This window comes from Podarcis filfolensis (assembly GCF_964270895.1).
Source record: "Podarcis filfolensis genome assembly, chromosome: 12".
Lineage (NCBI taxonomy): Eukaryota > Metazoa > Chordata > Lepidosauria > Squamata > Lacertidae > Podarcis > Podarcis filfolensis.
The window spans coordinates 46,735,541-46,755,703 of NC_139614.1; the positions used below are offsets into that span (position 1 = coordinate 46,735,541).

At 38.6% G+C, this 20,163-nt stretch overlaps 1 long non-coding RNA gene across 2 annotated transcripts in view; it reads left to right on the plus strand.

Annotated features, from left to right (window-relative positions):
• LOC310746296 overlaps positions 1–20,163 on the plus strand; it is a 97,705-nt gene that overhangs the window by 6,501 nt on the left and 71,041 nt on the right. For both annotated transcript variants that reach the window (XR_014540595.1, XR_014540596.1), the window contains exon 2: positions 37–1,643. This is a non-coding gene — a long non-coding RNA (uncharacterized lncRNA). The remainder of the gene's footprint in view (positions 1–36; positions 1,644–20,163) is intronic.

A 20,163-nucleotide genomic window follows, 5' to 3' on the forward strand; every position in this document is an offset into this window, starting at 1 on the left:
CCAAAAATGAACTCAACTCATATCTCCTCCTCTCAGACTGAGAACAGAAAAGAATATGAGCAACAAGGAAAAGGAAATACAGAGAAAAGGTACAAGAAAGAAATCAGCTTGTCAATGCCAGGAAGAAGTGGGGAGTTACTAGCAGGTAGAGCAACGTTATAAACCTCTTCTAAGGCCATCAAGATATTTTTTTTGTATTGATTTTTATTAATTTTATTTCTTTAAAAATTGCATATACCACCATTTGTCAAAAGGACACAGGGCAGCTTACAACATAGTAACATAATAAACAACACAATGCACATGAAGATCAACATCAGCAAGAAAAACAGTTGTGTGAATTCAATTCATAATAATAAGCAATAACATAATAGGCGTGTCCAGTTATTCACAATGTCATCCCAGCAATAAACTCTACAGCTCAACTCCTGCAAGTACCATACGCAAGTGAAATAACATTATTATCTATTAATCACAGGTGCAACTATAAAACATACACCTAATGACTACAGCAGTATTTCCTTGTAAAAAAGCAGCAGCAGTAGCATACTTCAAGTGCAGAATTTTTTTTACAAAGTGCATCTACACTTAAAAAAGAAAAAAGCTGGATCAAATGGGGTCGCCTTTTTATACATGGTTTTGCAGTTATTTAATCTCACTGATAAGGGTTGAAAGCCCGCTACAAAGCCTTGTCCCATACAGAATTTGGAAGGCTACACTGGACAATGAGGAAAAAGAAAATATGTGGCAGGAATTCTCCTCTTTGGTCAGCAGGGAGATAGAGCAGGGGTGTGTGTGTGTGTGTGTGAGAGAGAGAGAGAGAGAGAGAGAGAGAGAGAGAGAGAGAGAGAGAGAGAGAGAGAGAACTGTCCATTTGACTTCCTTGGCTCTCTAGAAAGGCCTGCAACCCAGTAGGTTCCCTGGGCCTTAATGCTACCTAACTGCCAACCACCTGTGCCAGTTGGTTGCCATGGCAATTTCCCCAGGTTGCCTGGGCTGAACATTCTAGACTCCTACAGCTGCATAGAAAAAGCTGTGTATGTTCACATTAGAAGGGCCTTACATGGGTGTTACTGATAAATGTCCCCCTCAGATATATAGATATAGATATAGATATAGATATTTTGTTCGTTCATTGGTTCATTTGTTAGCTGCCCTTTGCCCTAAGGTTCCAGGGCGGGGTTGCAGCATTAAAACACCATATTAAAAACAATTTTAAACAGCCTACAATCGTAAGAAAAAGTGATTCCTAAAAACATAACTGTCAAAAGCCATCAGCTGTACTATTTATACACAACGCATGTATGGGGGGGGGATGACAGTGAAGACCACTTTTCCGTTTGTTTCTCATTTTACCTCAGACTTCCTCTTCGTCTATGAAGTAGCTGTTTGCACGAATGTAGGGAAAATGGAAGGAGCGTGAGGGAAGGGCAGGGAGAAACAGAGAAAGCATAAGAGAGAGCGGGAGAGGCCATACGTGTGAGGAGGACAACAATGCTGAGGAGAGATGGAAGAAGCGATTATGTGACAGGATTTTACACAGAGGACTCTGAGGGCGTTGTGTTGTGAGGCAAGGAATGGACCCATGGCTGACCCTGGCACCAGAATGAGCGGATTCAGGAAAACGACGGCATGAAGGCAAAGTAAGTTTGATTAATTATTGAATTGAAATTCAATTGTTCTGCTTTCCGTGGTTCCCTTTTTTCCTATCTTTGTGGGAGAGAAAATGGGACTGGGGAAGAGAAAGTGGGCTAAGGGGGGTGGTCGCCATTCTAGATTGATAAGGAAAGCATCACTAACTAACACCTGGACAAACTCAATATTTCAAAGTTGAAATCAGGGACACTCTTGTATACTAGAGATACCCCAGTTTTCATCCACTCTCTTGTTCTCTCTCTCACCACCACTGTTTCCTCTTTTAAAAAGTGTATGGATATTTAGGTGGCTATTGAGAACATCTTATGTTTAAGAAGGCTTTCCCTGAGGCGTGGTATGGTCATTTTTTGGAATATTAACTGTATAGTTGCAAAAATGCTTTTATTGCTTTTGGTTTCCTTGGCCTGTAATATTTGGTATTTTATCTTCTTGTATGCTGCTCCTGGTAGTTTTTGTTTGTGAAGCTGTATATAAATCTGTAAATAAAAGTTGTTGTCGGCATCCATCTGTCTTGAGAGACAATGGAGTGCGCTTCTGGGGGTGAAGTCATGCTGCTGCATTAGCAGCACCAAAGTGACGTCCTCAGGGAGCAAGCCTGGGCAGTGTGTATGGAGGTGCTGCGATGCCCAGATGACAAGACCCCCTTCTTGGCCTTGCTGATATGATCCAAAGGAAATCAGAGCAATACATTTGGCACCAACTTGGCTGCAGGAGTTCCTAGAATAAGACTTACATGGCGTCACCCAACTGTCTTAGGGACTCTACTCCAGATTTGTGTAGGGTTCACTTCTTAGTCTTCTCTTCTTCTGAATATATCCTGCAAAGCAGCGGAGGTTTAAGATCAGAATTTTCCTTTTCCAGATGAGCTACCTTCCCAGGTTGATGAGCCCCATATGCCCCTCACTTCCCTCTACAACACATAAACCTCCTTCTTGACCATTGGACCATTGGTCTTGCCTGCTCAATTTGCTGGAGCCTGTCTTTGTACGCAGGGAAAGACCCTAACTCACCGGGAGTTTGAGACCCATCAGCTACCCTCCCCTGGTTTAGCCAGCCTGTCAAAGCTGTTTCCCAGGGTTTGGCCACACTGTCGCATGCTGATAGCTTCTGGGAGCTGCAGGTGAGGACTGAGTGTAGGGTAGGGGGGACCAAAGGTGGACAAACTATCTCAGAAGGAGCATGTTATATTCCCCACTAGCGATACTACCCCTCCCATTACACCCTATAGACCCCAAATAAAAGTAAAATCAAACAAAATAATTGCACTGTAGAATGGTTAGTACAAACTTCAGTCTCACAGTGGAGAGACTGGTGTCAGTAGCCAATCAAAAATGTCCATTCAGTCCAACCTCAGTCCAACCCAATGCATTTCTGCTCAGTTGTGTGTCCCAGTGTATTCAATGGGAGTTTTATGCATGCATGCCTGGGAGTATCTGCAAGTGTACATAGTCTTGGGATGGAACTCAAGAAACTGCCTTATACCAAGTCACACCTTAGTCCATGGGTAGACAAACTAAGGCCCGGGGACCAGATCCAGCCCAATCGCCTTCTCAATCCGGCCCGTGGACAGTCTGGGAATGAGCATGTTTTTACATGAGTAGAATGTGTCCTTTTATTTAAAATGCATCTCTGGGTTATTTGTGGGGCCTGCCTGGTGTTTTTACATGAGTAGAATGTGTGCTTTTATTTAAAATGCATCTCTGGGTTATTTGTGGGGCATAGGATTTCGTTCATTTTTTCCCGTCAAAATATAGTCTGGCCCACCACAAGGTCTGAGGGACAGTGGACTGGCCCCCTGCTGAAAAAGTTTGCTGACCCCTGCCTTAGTCCCTCTAGTTCAGTACTGTATATAGTGACTGCAGTGATTCTCCGGCGTTTCAGACCAGAATCTTTCCCAGTCCTACCTGGAGATTCCAAAAAAGTAAAAAGTATGGATACTGATTTACAAGGAACAAATACAGTGGTACCTCGTGTTACAAACGCTTCGGGTTACAAACACTTTGGGTTACAAACTCCGCTAACCTGGAAGTAGTACCTCTGGTTGAGAACTTTGCCCCAGGATGAGAATGGAAATCAAATGCCAGCGGCATGGCAGCAGCGGGAGTCCCCATTAGCAAAGGCGCACCTTGGGTTTAGAACGATTTCAGGTTAAGAACAGACCTCTGGAACGAATTAAGTTCATAACATGAGGCACCACTGTATCAGAAAATTGGATTTGTCTTTGGGAAACTGAAACAGTTGATCTAAGTCCAGAACCACAAGTAAGTAATGAACTGGCCTAATTAACTTAAGCCCAGTTGAAACAAAATGTTGAAAGACAGTTCAGTTGCTCAGGTTACTGGGTTTCTAGTAGAAACTTTCTGCTTGTTAATGTGGGTGCATCCCCACTAATGGAAGTCTGCAGCTTGGGGAATGCATTGCAGACGGATGCCCAAGCTAAGTGGCATGATCTGGTCAAAAAGTGCCTTCTACCAGCATGAACTGATGAGCCAGCTGCAGTCCCTTCTGGAAAAACATGATCATATCATAATTATCCATGTTTTGATAACATCAAGGTTAAAGTATTGCAATGCATTATATATCAGCTGCTGATGAAGATTGATCAGAAATTTCAAGTGCTGCCAAGTACAGCAGCTAAACTATTAACTGGGTGGATAGAACAATTTACTTCTCACAAGTGCTGCCAGTGTTTTTATGGATACAATTAAAATGGGATATCTTAAAGAGTACCTGCTTCACTATGAACCTGCTCAATTGTTAAGGTCTTCATAGCATGCTCCACTCCAGGTGGTTCCACCTTCAGTAGTGAAATGGATTACTACTAGAGATAGACCTTTTCTATGCTGGCACCCTGGTTGTGAAACTCCTACCTCAGATACGTTCATCAAGAAATGTTGTTTTAATCTTGTATGTATGGTGCTTAGGTCATGTGGTATTTAGGATCACATTGCTTGATTTCATTCAGCTAATTAGATATATACTATTTCTATTGCTACTTGTGGCTATGCCAAGATCATTTTAGGCAGTGCTATTGTAGTAAGAACTACAGATGTATTTTCACTCCATCCAAGCAGGGTAGCCCACCACTTAAGTGTGTCAATGCCCTTAATCTTGGCTTCGGTTTTTGCAATTTCTTTGCTATCTTGTTGTATCTTAAGGATAGCTTGTTGTTCCATTTGCTTAATTACTATCTCATCCTTTATTTCAACAACAATTATAAGTGAATTGTGAAGATCTTCTCCATATCCTTATGAAATATGTTCTGTTGTTTTATGCAGTATAGGATTAATTCTAATTTGTCTATCTGTGCATATGAGGACTTTAAGTGAAAAGTCAGATGGTAGTACCTTAGAAACATTGCAGAAAAATCTATTACTAAATATTACAATTAGTTTAATAACATACCTATTAACAGTAATATAATCATTAAATGTTTCTATACATACACCTCTTTGTCCTTGAACTTGATTAATTCCTTATAATAATATACATTTGACATTCTCAATGAAAAACAACTGATGCGACTCAAAATCTTCATCTTTACAAACAAATAATAAATTTATTTTGTACAATAATTAAAGCTCCAATATAAGTGTGTAAAATATATGGTAATTAAAAAAATTATAGTAACAAGCTCTGTAACTTTTTTAATACATTGCATTATTATGAAAGATGACTAGAAAAAATGTATCTAACTATCTAACATGGATTTTTCTGGTTTGTTTGCTCTATGAATATGTAATTGATTATGGACATTTGAATACTTTGATAGTTCCTAATTAAACTACAGATATAATCTTCCTCTCAGCTTTTTGATCTTGTATCTAGTTAGCATGGCTATTTGGAAGAGGGTTGATCTGTTTATCTATAGAGGACCCTCCCATGTAAAACAGGTAGGATAAGAGGCACATTTCTACAGGTTTCTACATGAGTAGGGATATTTGGCTTGCATGAGAAGATTATTGTGGCTACAATATAACAGAAAAATTTCTGAAGTTATAAGCTAAGATATAAACAGTGAAGCAGTTTACATCATTACTGGGAAATGCAGCTGGGTTGCAGTTAATTACTAGTATGCAGCATGGTACACAAGTCTTCCAGAGTGGAGGAGTGACAGGTCTAGAGCATAGCTGTCAACTTCTCCCTTTTTCTAGCCAGGAATCCTATTCGGAATAAGGGAATTTCCCTTTAAAAAAGGGAAATGTTGACAGCTATGGTCTAGAGATGCAGGTTTGATAATGCCCACAAAGTTGGGGTAGGCCTGGTCTTGCCTTATGTATGGCTGGTGGGCTTCTTCCTCCAGTTGCAGCCTCTAGTAGTGGGTACTTAACAACAAGAGTGTTTATTTGGGTCCATGGAGTCCTCCAAGCAGAAGCAGGTTTCAGATGGTGCAGCCAGTTCTACCACATTGAGTGCCATGCCTAGTGAGTGCTGCAGGTTGTCAGAACTATGGTGTAGTGAATTTATCAGAATGGAAGACGAGAGGCAGGAGGTGCCAAATTTTGGCTTCACACAGGGTACCACTGAAATTTGAAAGACCAAAGTCCAACCCTGGTCCAAAGGTGTCCACTGTGGTGACCACAGCTTGTCCAGCCTTTCAGTCAACTTAGTGGGGTAAGGTGTACAAAAAAGGTCCATACCACGTTTCCCAAAGAGCAAGATTACACACAGTGAAACATTTTTAAAATGGCACTCTGGCTAACTGGGGGTGGAGCTGCAGATCACTGCATTTGAAGGATCATGCATGTAAGCAAGGGTGCCAACTTGAATAAAATATGGGGGGGGGCAGATAAGCTTGTGGTTAGAAGTATGGCAGGGCCTAGGCTCTTCCCATGAGCTGCCGCGGTATGTCCTCTGGTGTGTCTGAGCTGCCTGACATCTCAGCTAGCTCAACATCTCCAAGAGGGCTTGACTAACTGGGCTTATCTGTGAGAAACTAACTGGGTTTATCTGCAAGATGCTTCTGGTCTCTCTAGCGTCTGGGAGAAACTAATAGGCTTCTGAAGAAGGAGCATTTTGTAGTTCATGTCTTCTTGGCATAGTGGGGCAAACCTGTGGGTAGCTCCCCTCCTCTGAATTAGAAGGGTGAACTATTTTCTTGAGTTTTGTTACCTAATCCTGACATTTATTATTTGGAAGTCCATGTTTGATGTTCTTTCATCTAATTAGAAGCACTGCATTTTTATCCTACATGATTCAAGCATTTTTAAAAGTGAAATAATTTAAATTTAAATGTCCAAGTTTAACAACAACCCATCTATATTCAGAAGCTGTACATTGATAAATAGATGGTAGTTTGGAGGGAGAGAGATATGAAAAAGAAAACTGAAGAAGCAAAGCTGCAAAAATGGACCTTAAAATACAAAACTAACATTTTTCATTTTTAAAGGAAAAAAGTTTACTTTGACAACATCATTAAGATGTAAAACTGACTTCAGTTGATTATTCTAATTGCAAATTCAGATCTATATATCAAATTTAGTGTATAACATCCTTTAAAGTTTTCCTTAATAGGATTTACTAACATAGATTAGCTGTATCATGTATTTAACTTAATATGTAATAATATACGAGCATAAATCTTCTGAAGTGTAGCCCCAAAAAGAACTAGTATAAAATTATGGGTGTACAGTTTGTTTGACCAATTTGATTTGTAATGTTTTAAAAATTCAAACAAGTTAATATTGGATAAAAATAATATATCACTAAGAAGTAACTAAATGCCTTCTCACACTAATGTTGACTTCCTGTTCATTGTTGTCTTTTTTTTCTAATATGGCGAGATAACATTAGCTCTAATTTGAATTAATGTACAGTTTCAGGTGGGGGATTCTCTTTTCCAGTTTTGTCACACAGTATGATATTGTACAAGTCGCTAAGCCAAGTTCTCACAACAGCAATAGAGTGATGAGCCAAATTCCTTTTTATACTCTAATGTACTCAGCTGTAAATTAGGATAATGTTAGCCTAATCCACAAGTCAGGTAAGCTGATATGCAAGGATTTAAACCAATTTATTCCACCATTGACTTCAATGGGACTAAAGATATTTAAACAAACTGGGCTGTGGAGAAGACTATGTTGGAGTGGCATGATATGAAGTTTGATTAATTCATATTTTTAAAGAGGAAATACAATTATCACAAAAAGGGTAGCGTTATTTTGAAAGCTTTTGTTAATAATCAGCTGTTTCTTCATGACATCTAATTACTTAACAAAAGAGAATACATATAAAATTAAAACACCAGTCCAATTACCTTGCCATTGTTTTACAAGAGCCTATTAAATCATTTTGAATAATAAACTGAATTTCACAGATATGTAAAAACATTTAAATCATATTTTTGTGCAAAATACCAAATATGTTTTTTAAATGGCCAGAAAGGACAAATACAAAAAGTGATCTATAATAAATGGACCTATTTTTCAGTATTTGCTTTGGGTGCAGATATGCATTCCATTCTCAGTGTGTTCCTGGTCCCAATATTATCCCTGAATGCAGAAGTGGACAGATCACCTTACTAGCCTCAGCTGGTTTGCTAACTGTGACCTAACCTAGAAAAGAAGAATCTGGCCTCAGTTATTTATGCACTAATTGTATCCAGACTGGGCTATTGAAATGAACCTTTATAAGCAGGTCAGAAACTGTATGTGGTAAATAATACTGTCATCAGGATGATGGTAGGAGCATGTTGAGCTTACAATATTTAATGATGAGGGGGTGGGGAATGGTTTAATTCACACTTCTGGAAACAGTAATCAAACTTAAACACAGCTATCCTTGAGAATTCACACATATCCAAATTCTCTGATTGAATTCCCAACCAACCAATGTGTACAATAAGGTATATACTAGTGGAAAGTGTACATACAAATGCATATATTACTGAAAATCACATACAAATTGCATTATTTAGGGGGAAATGCTTTAAACATGAGAATAAAAATATGTATAATGCACACTAACATGCTGATGAATTTCACAAAGTGATGCAGAAATATGGCAAATAGAACTTAAGACTGGGAAAATGAGAAACTGAGAGATACTATAATTGGCAGATTTGTACATCCCTAATCACATTACAACTATCCTACAAAAACTCATTGGTTACAAATGCATTCCTGGTTCAATTTCAAGTGCTTGTGTTAACCTCTAAAGCCCTCAACAGTCTAGTAACATGTTTTTCTCAAAGACTGCCTACATGAACCTATTCAAGCTTTGAGACCAATGCGGCTCAGCCATCATGCATATACCTTTAGAAAATGTTTGATTGTGGGATTCCAAGAGCAGGACTTTCTTAGTGGTGGCACTGTTGTGGAATTCCCTCTGTAAAGAAGTCCACCAAATGCCTTGTCTTCCTGTGTTTTACTTTTTAGACATTTTTTATTATTATTATGCTGACTCCTTTGGTTTTAATGCTTCTGAATTTTGTATTTCTATTACGTAATATATTTTTAATTGATGTTTTATTTTTATGGGGGAGATGATAACACTTGAGAGATGGCTGAAAGCTACTGAAAACTAAAATTTTAAAAAAGAACTTAGCATCCTCCTAAATAGACCTGTCTTACCTGATCCAAACTTAAGTAACATTTTAAAGAACAGCCAAGATTGCATTCTCTTCAGAAACCTTTTATAAGCTATATCATGCTAGTCACAAGGTTCAAAATATCTTCGTACTGAAGGAGTCACCATATGCCAAATATTAACCAATGGTATTAAAAGCCCTGGACATTAGTTTTAATGGACAACCTTATGAAACAAATCAATGCATTCACTGGACAAGCACATACTGACAGTTTAATTGAGAACTGGTATCCATTCCCACCTTATGACAACCAGCACTCAGTCGCTCAACATAATGCTAAACCTCATGAGTAGCTCTGTTCAGATAATATAATTCCACAGCTGCTCTAGGATAAACCATGTGCCCTCATTGTTGTCTTTATTATATTATTATTCCTCCTGCATGTTTACACGGTTTTATGTTTATTTTCCATCTTAGTACTGTTACTTTTATTAAAAACAATAAAAATATAATTTTAAAAGAACAACAATAGCAGGGCCATTCAGAAATACGAGGAAGATATCAGTATACTTTGGGGAGCTCCAAATCTAAAAGAACCAAACTGGGGGTGTGGAGACAGCCCAATGAGGACATAGAATGCTCAGTAGTTGTGGAATGTAGAGTGACAGTTGGAAAAGGTGGAATGGAAAGCACTGCTGGAGAACAGCAGGGTTGTCTAGCTAGAATCCTGAACAGGAGCACTTCTGTTAGGCATGGGTACACTGAACATTTTTTTGCAGGGGTCCCTTGTTTTTTAATAACGATCTGTCTGTCTGTTTCTCTGTCTCTCTATCTGTATATATAAAATCGTAACTGAAATAAAAAATATCAGTATGTATGACTTTGTAATGATAATGTCATTACAAATCAATGGGATGTAGGTTACCATGTTACACACACTTAGTGAAGGATACATTTTCAAATGTCTAAAGATCCTAATACTGACAATTGAATATGCCACATGGATGTAGGTGACTCAACAGATATCTTAAACCTAAACAATTGTGGCCTAACACATCACATTTGGCAATGTCGAAATGACATGTTTTTACTGTATGAGATTTGGTTTTCTTTATGTATTTAGACAGTGCTTTTTTCCTTTAAAAAATGCTAAGGGGCACTCTCATTTTCCAGCTCATATTGAAATACTGCCCCTCAATGAGGCCAAACTTAGATTCACAAAATGTTTAGGGGTATGCGTACCCCCAGAAAAAAGCACTGTATTTAGAACTTTCCCTATTGATAGGAAATTCAATAAATTAATTTTATGACTTTGAAATATTTTTTTCCTTAAACATTCTTGAATAAATGTTCTAGACAATTTGTTTAAGGGGAAAAAAGCATACTAGAACTGAATTGTTATCTTGATGCAGAATCTGACTGAAGAGAAGTTGTACAGTACCTCAATCCTAAAAAGACTCTTGTAAATGTTAAATTTATTTAATTAAATGGCAATTACTTCCAATTCTTCTAGGGTACAGCCTAGGATAGATACATTCCTCATATACAGACCACAATAAAAACACAAAGGGCACAGTCCCCTGGGAAGTTCTTCTGTGCAAGCCCCATTCAATTGAAAGGGAGCTGCAAGAGTACAATGGGGCTTGTGCAGGAGAACTTCCCAGTGCATACTGAAGCTAAACATTCAAACACATTGGCTATTTTAACAACACTTTAAAAAATGAGTAAATGTAGAATTCAGTTGTATGGGATTTGTGGGGAAAGCGCCTCAAAATTCATCAAAATTATTTCTTGGGAATCAATATATTTGCATGCCAATCTTTATTTTAACTGTGACTAGGAATGCTGATAGTCTTACAGTCCATATTTGGAAAATTATGGCTGATTTTGGTGCCTCACTTTTAGCTGTCTCTTTGAAACACCTTAAGGCAGCTTGATTTTTTTAGCCATTGGGGTACTGATCAGTACCAAAATTTGGGCTCTTTTTGAGGCATCTCAGGTTAAGCATTCACAAAAGCTAGTCATTCAGAATTGTGGGCCTCATCTTTCATTAATGGAAACTCATAGTGATCAGTATAAGGGGGTTCATTTAGCAAACTTACTTTTTATGAAGTATGAATAAACCAGGAGGTCTACCTCATTCATAACTAAAGTAAAAGTGGATCTCTACACTCTGACAAAGTTCAGCCACTGAGCTGCAGCATTAACTTGTATTCTAACAAGATTAAAATATATTTGTCCTGGGGATTAGCATACTTAAGTCCCCTTTTGCCTTTTTAGCAGTGGCAGTGCACTTTGATCTGTGTTGCATGGCAAGAGCACGGCTTGGGCCCAGCCATCCGAGTGCCAAGTGTGAAATCGGCCTGATGTCATCCCCATTCTTCATCTTTTACATCTTTCACCAGTTTAATTATATTTCCGCCACAAAGCTCTGGAGCTTCATTGCATATTCAAGTTTGACTAGGAAGCATTTAAAAAAATGTACGGATGAACTAACTCTGTGGGGGAAGGGACAGGATGCTTAAACCTTTACTGAAAAGGGGCAGCAAGCTCCAAACCTTGACTTAGCAATAATAAATAAATAAATAAATTCTTACCTGGTGTTTTTTTTAGTGCATGTAGAGCTTTGTGTAAATTGATCTTCGTTAAATTATTGCCATTGTGCTACAAACTGTAGCATGGAACTACAGATTATTTACCTTGATGAACTTTGACATTTAAGTTTCGTACCTTACACTTTCTGCATTCTTAAACTGTGCTGCTGCCTCTCCACATGGTCCTTTCATATCACTTGGCTTCTTGTAAAGGCACCGTTGCACTAGATGGAAGCAAGCTGATACTGTGCCCCTCTGGTAATACTTTTGTGTTTCAGAGGCAAATAGGTTCTGGGCCAGGGGAGGTAGAATATTAAGAAAATGGAGGTCCTCTGTGCATATTGGCTTTGCGATATTTACTGAAACACTTACTCATCTTCACTCCCATTGCCTCCATTCTACGTCATTACAGAATTTTCTCAAGAGTCGGTCATTATTTTGATTCTATTTCTTCTGCATTGTTCAGAGTAGATTGCATCTGTTATGTGAATCCCCTCAAACTTAAGTGGGGAAGTGGACACCTCTACCCTAAAGGTGTGAGATGACTTTGTGGAAGAGGAAGGGGACAAAGGGAGAGGAAATGAGCCCACCTGCAGCTGTGACATAGGCTTTGACCTTCACCCCAGTCTTCTGGCCACAGACTCTATTCATAGTAAGTTAGAGTGTCTGTGAGACACAAGCACATTCTCTCTCTCTAGCTCATCAAGTCAGTGACCGTTGGGCGTTACTTCCACATACAAGCCAGGCAGAATAGAAATGCAGATCAGCTTCTTTAGCATTTGAGAGCAGGTCAATGCTGGGAAATGCTCTTCTCAGACAGCCTCTTTTGTCTGTGATTTTCCAGTGTTTTCCACTTTCTGGATATGAGCAGAGACAGGTAATGTGACAATGGATGAGATAAATGTATGTTCCCATTTGCTATTTAAGAGAGATGGGAGTTGGGAGAAAGAAAGCCTGATGTGAGTTTGAGATACTTCAAATTAATGAGTATTTTATTTGGAGTCATTACTCCCCATTTAGAATGTGACGTTACAATGCATTGCTTTTTAAATTGAATTGATATAATTATAAAATTATCTCCACATAATTAACTCAAGGATTACATTTGATTCTATTTAGCATGTAATCAAAGCCTATTATGTTTTAGCTATAGGAACACCAATTACATTTAAAAGGGTTACTTAGACCCAGCTCCATTGGGGGGTGGGAAGTAGAATAGCTTCTCTTGGTGTTATTACAGTTATATTCACAAGCAGATAAAAGATAGACAGAAATATGAAATGATATAGGCTCCTCTGTATGCACACACACATGCATGTGTGCATTCTCTTGCTTTCTTTTGTATTTATTTAGCTTCAGGATCGCTGGAGGGGAGAAAAATTAGGAAGTTTACTACTTACTTCATTCAAGTTTTGGGTTAAAACAGTGCATCAGATGGGTCCTGATACTGGCAAGTACATATGAGAAAGCAGAGAAGGAGATCCTTCACTCATTTCTGCACTGGAATTTAAAAGAAGTGGACTGTGATCCACAAAAACTTATAATAAATTTGTAAAGTCTTTAGCAAATCTAGTCTTTGGTCTTTAAAGATTCTTGGCTGCTTTACCTTTCCAGTGTACAAGAAACAGGAGCAGAGAATAGGTCAGAGCTGAAATTATGCCTTTTATAATTTTGGCTTCTTGCTGTTGATAATCTCTTACAATGCTCAACATCCCAACTGCCCCCCCCAAAAAACCCACTGTAACTATTTATAAAGGTATAATGAATTGGCAGTTGCTTTTGACTGAAGCACCTCTGTAGAAGATACCATATGGTGTAGATACATGAGACAAAAAGAAACTGGGCAGTCCTGAGGCTTTTAAAAAGAGACCACAGCTGATGGACTTCTGCAAAACTTCAAATTTTTCCTTCTTAAGGTCTGTTGGGAGATTCCGTGGAGGAAATGAACGGGTATCTTTCCCAGATTAAGGTATCCCAATTCTACGAAATCAAAAAGTTCGACAAAAGATTGGCATCTAGTTGGAAGAAGTGGAGAGGAAGAAAATAATCGGGATTGTTCAGGAGAAGTAAAGCAACATGAGACAGCAAGTAGATGCCGCCGTCGCTGGCGCTGTTGCCGCTAAACCACGGTGTCGCTTGCCAGGGAAATCAAGACGCCGCCGAGAAAGCTCTCTGCAGCCTGGCAGTTGGATCTAGAGATTCAGAGGAGGAAAGATGTCCTGGGAAAGATGGTAGCATTTACATCGCAACCGCAGCGTCTCTCAAAACCTGAAGGAAGGGCCTAATGAAACAGCTTGTTTTCCACACAGAAGAAAATCCAGAAAGGTTTTTCTAAATAAAGTATTGTAGGCGGACCCGATGCTGTAGAAGGACTTGTGTTGGCGCTTGGAGCAATGACAGTTCTGCATCCGACCAGCTGGTCTGTTGCTGAGCCTCGCTTCTCTTCCTTTCCCTAAATATTTATTAACTGGACAAATGCATGGTATATTTCCAATAGACCCAGTAGTGTCGTAGGCATAGGCAAATAATATCACGCGTGGTTCTAGGTACTCTTGTGTGTGCCTGGAAAGTCCGTGCTTTACAGAAGTTATAGCATTAAACTATATCAAAAATACAAAAGCTACAAATTCAACAGTGAGAAGGAAGGTGGGAGTGGAAGTCCATATTAGGAAGAAAGAGCATTATTTTTATGTTAGTCTTCTTAAACTGTAATCATTCTGTCTTGGCTGAAATAAATCAATGAGCTGGTGTTGATTTTACTATTAAAAACACTAAAACGAGCCTAAACTGGCATATTAACGAAAAATGCATTACGATGCTTTAAACAGGAGCAGCAAATGGGGCCCACGCGATCTACCAGATTGTAAATCACAAGCCACTTACACTGGAGTAGCCCTTTTGGTTAAATGGGAAATTTTACGCAAATTGGTTGCATTCTTCCTCAGTTTGTTCCAAAGCAAGTTGCATCTTGGTCTGCAACTCAAAAAAAGACCAAATGTGAAGAAGTGGGAGAGAAGAAACTGTGTCGACTCTAAGAGGCCAGGATCTTATGGTCATCCAAGCTGGATCGCTCAAGTTTCTTCTTGCTCCCTCCAACTAGGTCACTCTGGCTCCCACATGGTTGTACAGAAACATAGCTGTACCGCCGCCCAAACACTTCCCCGTAGTTCGAAATTTACCCTAAACCTAAGGTAGGCTATTGCTTAGAAAATCACACCCAGAGTTAGCCCCGTGCTGGTGGGTGAGCCCTGGGGACTTCCCAGCACCTTCTCACACCACAAAAGAGCTCCTGGGATGTTCCAGGAGTCTGAAATCCTGGCCACAGTTGAGGTATTTAAACCAGTAAGTCAAAGGGAATGCCCCGCTTGGAGCCAGGAACTCAGATTTTGGTCTTATCAATGCCTGGATTTTCCTAGGCTGTTACCGTATGAAAGTGCTAGAGAAATCTTAGAAAACATGCATTACTTCTTATCCCAGGTGTCATAAAATTATTTTGCTTGGTTATTTTGTTGAAATCAGTCTGAATGTTTACCAAATTAAGTTGTGCCATCTTTACATTATCTCCTTACTTAGCATTTCATAGTTAGAGATGCTGGTCTAGAAATCATGATATCCCAGGGGCACTTTGTATGGCTGCATGGGCGGGGATTGAATAGACAGGTCGGATATTAAATCAGCGGGATGCAGAATGACTTTTTGCCACAACCCCAAGCTTGCTAAATAGTTTCGCCCTCTGAGGGGGCGACTCACTGACCACTTGCACAGAAGTAGTCTTATTACCCTTCGTAGGACTGCGCTAGTGTAAATAAACAACGAATCCATCTCTTTTACCTTATACCTATGGCACAATAGGGCAAGCACATTTGCATATATAGTGCCTGGAATATTGCCTGTGTGGGGCATTATAGAATGCAGTATTACTATGGAGCGGTTCCTGGAGCAGATCGTAGTGTCGAAAAAGAAATTGCTTATAAAACAAGCTACCTGCCTGAAGTTAAGATCCATATAAAACTTAAATGCATATTATTATGCTTTTAATTTTCAAAAAACACTTTTGTCAAATGATACGTGATATCACTTTCTTATAGGGCTTGCTGTTTGATATGATTAATTTATTTCCATGAGAAATACCATTATTTGTGAGTGCTCTGTTAAAATCCTGGAATGATAAAAACTTTTTCTTAAGCAATTAAACGTTGTTAAGAAAGTAAATTCTGTTGTAATCAATGGAACCAAGTAAATTGGTTTGAGAGTAGATTACAGGTGTAGATTGGTCGCATTCGTCTCAGAAACCTTCTAAGTTACGGAATTTAAGATCCGGATGGTTGTGTGCCTGCAGATACTTTTAAATGTATGCATGGCTTCATTTCTACATCCTGCACCCTCAAGTTAAACTGCAACCCAATTGAAACTAAGTAGTAGGATTTAAGCTGATTTGGTCCCATTGATTTTAATGGGACTAAAACTGATTTTAATGGGACTAAAACTGGATTTAAATAGAAGCACTTTGGTTTAACTGGGTTGTAGGTGATCATATGTACAGTTAACTTTATGTATCTGCCCACGCATTAAAATCTATATGCATTCCTAAGACCGTATTCCTAACACCGTATTTTCAGAGTTAATGCAGTTTTACATGAGAGCAGTTACAACTGTTGTGTTATTTGGCTGACTTGAGTGTAGTAGTGATTTATGTAATGAACATATCTGTCGTTGTAGAGTCTTTATTTTTAGGTGGGAAGCGAGTTAAATTAGAGGTTTTGTGGTTTGCCTTCGCTTTCATCCGGATCCAGTTTTACAAGGGCTGAAACTTTCAATATGCAGGACGTGCCCCTTTGAACAGAACAGCCCACACTTGGCCCTGTTCGCTTTTTCGCTTTCGCATTCCTGTTAAAGGCCTCTTTCTCCGCGCGGAATGGCAACGTAATTCTTGATGGCCTGTTGTAAGCTTTCAGTTCAAGCTGCCTCGAAACATATTCTCTTCCCCCTCCTAATACTGCTGATTTTTTCCGAAAGTCTTAAGTTCTTGCAGTTTCCCATTCCAACTGCAAACTTTGTGCGATTGTGGTAGTTTCTGCGGCTGCTCTCTGAGGCTTCAATCCTATGGACATCTGCTTGGGCGTAAGCCCCATCGAACACAGTGGGACGTACTTCCGAATAAGCAAAAGCCCTTTGGATCGGGTTGCACAGACTCCCTGTCAACCAATGCGTTTGCATACTAAAGGCTGCTCTGTAAGGTATTTGTATCTCGATGGGTGTGCTGAAATAATTCCCCTTTTCGTGCAATACACTTGACTTGGTATACAGTTCATGGAACTTGAGTGGCTTCATGTTGGTATTTTCTGTCTGGATCTTGAGCAGACAGTATTTCCTGCAAGACTGTTATGTTCTCCAAAAAGGATACGACAGCCTGCTCAGTCTCTTTAAATATTAGTTTTACAAATATTCCTGCTTTTTTTGGCATATTGTCTAAAGCCACTGCAATGAATTGATTGTATATATTAACGGTCTATACAGTATTTGCTTTGGGAAGTTGCAGCGAGGTTTAGAAGAATTCAGAATGCAAGGCAATCCTATATACTCAGAAGTAAGTCTCACTGAGTTCAATTGGGCTTACTCCCAAGAATATTGGATTTTATTTATTTATTTATTTATTTATTGTATGGTAGGTAGAAATGCCAAATATGTTTTAAGAATGATGAAAAAGCAAGTTCAAAGATACCATTTGTGTTTAACATTTTGAAGCATTGACCTCTTATAGCAGAAACAAGGTCTAGTAATATAATTTTGGTCTACAGCCTCTTTTTCTTTTTAAAAGAATCCTCCTTAAGAAATATTGCCAAAATATTTGGGAATAACATCTCTTTTATTGCACTAAAGCAAATGAGAACCACATTTATTTCACTCTCCCTACCAGAATATTAAATTCAAATTGGATATTATTGTCATTGGATTCGTATTTATGAATTTATATAACTTTAGGTTTTGCAAACATACTTTTCTAAATCACTTTCCCAGCTGTTCAGACATTGAAATGTATATATATTCGCAAAAGAGGAAACTTGTTATATGTACAAAACATATTGTACATATATTACTGTCATGTTATATATTACTAGCCCTGAATGCTTCCAAGTTCTAATGTTTAAAAGTTTGCTTGCCCTTCTCATGTACAGATGTATTATCTAAAGTTTCTTAATTATTCAACAAATCGATTAACCATCTGGTGGCAAAATTGTTCTTCTTCTAACTTGACATTCACAACTCTTTTACACCTATGTACAATTCCCTTAGGACTCAGGAATCAACTTTAAGGACTATATGTTGCTCCGGTTCAAAGTTTTGATGCACGCATTCTAGATTTCATAATAAATGTGGTTTTTTTATTTAATGCAGTCTTCAAAGATTTAAACACACAAAATGCAGTGAAATTGTCCACAATTTTGAGACCACAGTTGTAAATAGAAACATTCATATTTCATAAGTTTATAAATATTTGATACTGTGAATTGTAAATGCACATGTTTTATAAACTGAAAAACACCTTTGTTTTCTTGCTAAAAGGCAATGTCATTGATTTCTGTCTCCTAAGCAGCTGATGATTATTCACAGAATTTTAAATTACAGCATTGGTTGTATACTTTCTTTTCTTTCTTTTCAAAGTTGATACTACTATGTACAATATGTGTCTACTATAATTGTGAAATAAAGAGAGTTTTTAAGGCAAAGCGAGAAGTTTAACCTCAACAATCAAGAAGACTATAGTCCTGAATAATTGTACAGCATCCTCCCATGCGAGACCTCTGGCCAATATTTTGGAGACTTTTCCTTTCCCCAAGAAAAGGAGAAGGGTTGAAGTGTGGGAGAAAATTCTGAATAAAATACAAATAATTAGCTTCACTGTATCTCACATTAGAATCAGAAAATTTAAAAATGTTGGGCAAGGAAAGGGGGGCAATAAGAAATACACAAAAATCATTATGACTTTTATGAATTCTTCACAATTCTTCGTAATGTATGTGCTCAATTAAAAATCTCTCCCATTTTCGGGAATGAAAGGCAACTTTTTTCCAACATGGGCTAGTGATTATTTCCCCTTAAAAGAAAAGGCCAGTTTCTAACCAAGAGACTTTAGAGACAACCCTAACCCTCCTCCTTTTATATCCTCTTGCATAATAGAAGTCAGTTAAGCTGAAAAGGTGCCCTAACTCTCTCTCCACCCTCCCTCCTCTAGATTTGTTCTTTTCCTGAGCCAGGCTGGTTGCATGGAAAAGCCTTCCCTAGCCCAAAAGCTAGTGATGCAGACTCCTCACCCCAACTCTCTTATGTGCACAAACATATACACACACACTGGCTCCCCGCCCCCACAAATGCCACAGGGGCCTGGTACATTTGTCCGCAGCACTGCAAAGCTAAAGCGCCAGGCCAAGCTGCTTTCTGAGCAGCACTTTAAAAAGAAGCAACGAGCAAGCGCCAAAGCAAAACAATGTAGGGAACTAGCAGATGGGAATGGGATGAGCTAATGGGACACAACAGCAAGGCAAGCTCCGAAGCGTGTGGGGTTACCCTCCCTCTGGCTTCTCACACTGGGCAATGTCCATCCTAAAACTACAAAGAAAAGACCTTCTTCCCTTTTTACTTCCCAGGACACTGTCCCGGAAGTTACGAGGTTTTATTCTAAACTTTTCCCATCACGCTCCTTAGGCGGGAATAATTACCGAATTAAGATGTCCTTGATTGAAGTCGGCCACTATTTGTTTACCAACTTTTTCTGAGTCTCTAAATACTACCTCCCCTCACTCACACACACATCCTTTACTCCAGTCTAATGGAGAAATGAGGATAAATTCAAGAAACGTTCCTAAGGCTTAACATCGTGTTTCAGTACTTCTTTCCCCCGATTTCTGAATGTGTTACTTGCAAACGGGCAGCATGTTTACATAGTTAGCTTATAATTTATATTGTGATAATTAAAGTTCTTCTACACCCATCCCAAAGGCAAACACAAGAGGAAGAAAAGAAAAAAAGAAACGTTAAAACTCATAGAACAAATAGGAGAACTATTTATTCGGTTCACAGCCTCGTGAAATGCAGCAATAAAAATCTTTGGACTTCAGCAAAAGTTGTCTTTAATATTTTGAATTTCAAAAAACAGTGTCCAATGTCCATTTAAAACAGTGCTTAAGTCTATAAAAAGGTAACTTAAGCTTTTAAAAAAATTGATAAAGTTAGCATCTAAAATTTCCATAGAACAAAAAGAAAATCAAAAAATATTTTATAATCAGATATTTTGGATATTTTTTTTACAACACCTTACCTGTAAATTATATATATACACAGAATATTGCAGAATTATATCTAATACACAATATTTCCCCACTATTT